Source organism: Schistocerca nitens, chromosome 1, assembly GCF_023898315.1.
Source record: "Schistocerca nitens isolate TAMUIC-IGC-003100 chromosome 1, iqSchNite1.1, whole genome shotgun sequence".
Taxonomy (NCBI): domain Eukaryota; kingdom Metazoa; phylum Arthropoda; class Insecta; order Orthoptera; family Acrididae; genus Schistocerca; species Schistocerca nitens.
The window spans coordinates 106,863,726-106,866,287 of NC_064614.1; the positions used below are offsets into that span (position 1 = coordinate 106,863,726).

The following is a 2,562-nucleotide window of genomic DNA, read 5'->3' on the forward strand; positions in this document are numbered from 1 at the left end:
TCGAACATTCACAACTGTGTATCTCAGGTTTCCATTGGGCAAAAATACTTCTGTTGCAGCGAAGACATAGTGAAGGTTAATGTACACAGCTGTAGCCAGAGAGCCGGCCGTGTTGGCCGAGCGGTTTTAGGCGCTTCAGTCTGGAACCGCGCGACCGCTACGGTCGCAGGTTCGAATCCTGCCTCGGGCATGGATGTGCGTGATGTCCGTAGGTTAGTTAGGTTTAAGTAGTTCTAAGTTCTAGGGGAATGATGACCTCAGATGTTACGTCCCATAGTGCTCAGAGCCATTTGTTTTTGTAGCCAGAGAGTCTGAAAGGATTAAGTAGTGTGTAAGTCTAGGGACCGATGACCTAAGCAGTTTGGTCCCTTCGGAATTCACACAAATTTGAACATTCGTTCGTGTCTCGGAGCCAGAACTGTGCTACGATGTTTTGAGGAGCATGATAGTGAACTCACGTTGATGTCTCGGCGACCAAATTCGCCTGAAGTAAATCCTATGGAACCCATCCGGATCGCTATCGGGCGCCATCACCGTGTACGTAAATCAGCGGCCCGTTATTTACACGAATTACATGACCTGTGCGTAGACATTTAATACGAAAAACCTATCAACAAAAGTGTCGGATTCCTGATTGGCAGAATCAGTGATGTATTTTGTTCGAAAGACTGAGGAACAACCTGTTAAGTAGGTGGTCATTATGTTTTAGCTCATCAATGTGTTTCGTCACGTTCGCAAACTTGAAACATCCCCTTAGAGAAATTAATGAATTACTGTGCAGATAAACCTTCTTACGTTATTTGATTTTCAAACAGCTGAGCAGAACTGCACGTACTCAGACAGTTCTCTCTTTACTTATTCTGATCATCACTAAACTGACACACAATATTTTTAGCGCAACGCAGTCTGACTTTCAATAATCCCTACAAAAGAATGGCCCTGACTAACAATAACCTATACTTTCATGAATCACTTACCTCACAAAAATCTTCGTTACTCAAGCTATTGCAATACAGCGAGTGCCAGTACTGCCAGCTAAATAAAAGATTCTAACTGCTGAAGGCACTAACTACGATAGGCATAGTTACCAAATGAAAGAATTTGATAGAGAACAAACTATGTATTTACCTTAATAATGTTCAAAAGTCATCATATATATATATTTATCAGTTCATGATATACAGTATTACAAATTTACTCTTTCTAATGGACACACGTCCAGATCGTCCGCTCTCAAAATTCTGCCATCTCTCTCCCCACATCCACCACTGCTGGCGGCTCACCTCCAACTGCACAACGCTACGCGCTGTTCACATCCAACTGCTCAACACTACAATAGCATATATTCCAACAATGCAAACCAGCCACAGACTGCACACAGCACAGTCAGTGGTTTTCACACACAGCGCTACGTGGCGTTACCAACATAAAAACCTAAACAGCCTACTTGCAAAACTGTACAAACAATTTGGTGCCAGTTTGGTTCCTCAAGAAACCTGAAGAATGGCTCAAACCTAGCATTCCGGTACGTAATCGGCAGCACTTGGCACTTGGAAATTGTTAAGAATTCCCTTGTCGAAAAAAGATGTGCTCAGACCCGAAAGTTCCAGAGAACTGGCGGTGAGGAAGGGCTAAGGTTTACTGCGTCGGACTACCGCCGTTAATAGTACCCCCTTAACATGGAGATATAAAAGGCATAGTGAAGAGAGCACGCCAGCAGGTGCAGGTCTTGTGTCGCGGTGCGGGGGATTAGATTGTCGTTGCGGGGGCAGATTGGAGAATAATGGCGGCGGTGTGCGGGACGGCGCCAGTGGCGGCATTAATATGTGGGCCACGGTAGCGGGCAGGTCGGTGCTCTAGGAACAGGCCGGCGAGGAGCGTCGGCAGCCTCGTCTCATCACTCATGTCGCTGCCAGAACCGCCGCCTATTCCGGGCGGCGACACACGTCGCTCACGACATCCTTGCGCAAGGAGCAGTGCCCGGACCCTCCAATAGCTTCCTCCGATTAGGTAAACGCAACCAGTGGATACACCAGGTGTAGTAGTATGAAACCGGAAACTTCCTGGCAGATTAAAACTGTGTGCCGGACCGAGACTCGAACTCGGGACCTTTGCCTTTTGCGGGCAAGTGCTCTACCAACTGAGCTACCCAAGCACGACTCACGCCCCCTCCTCACAGTTTTACTTCTGCCAATACCGAGTTCGAGTCTCGGTCCGGCGCACAGTTTTGATCTGCCAGAAAGTTTCATATCAGCGCACACTCCGCTGCAGAGTGAAAATCTCATTCATTGAAACCAGAGTTTCCCTATAGATGGTGCTAGCCGTCAGTGTAGTGCCCGTGACACCGCGACTGCAGCGGCATCTGAATGCTGTAACGACTGATGACGCACAGTAACCCAAGTTCCGTTCATCGGTATCTGTTTCAAACCCGTAAACATGTCGAGTTTTGTACCTGCGAAGTAAGATTTGCCGACAGCATTGGTATTCTGTTATCATTTGAAGAAAACTGCTACAGAATCGCCTCGAATGCTTGTCGAAGCTTTCGGCGAACATGCTCTTGGG

General features: G+C 47.2%; 1 non-coding gene across 1 annotated transcript; it reads right to left on the bottom strand.

Annotated features, from left to right (window-relative positions):
- Nucleotides 1-2,081: 2,081 nt before the first annotated feature.
- Nucleotides 2,082-2,156, bottom strand: Trnal-caa (transfer RNA leucine (anticodon CAA)). The gene has a single exon. It is a non-coding gene; the product is annotated as a tRNA-Leu (tRNA).
- Nucleotides 2,157-2,562: the final 406 nt, after the last annotated feature.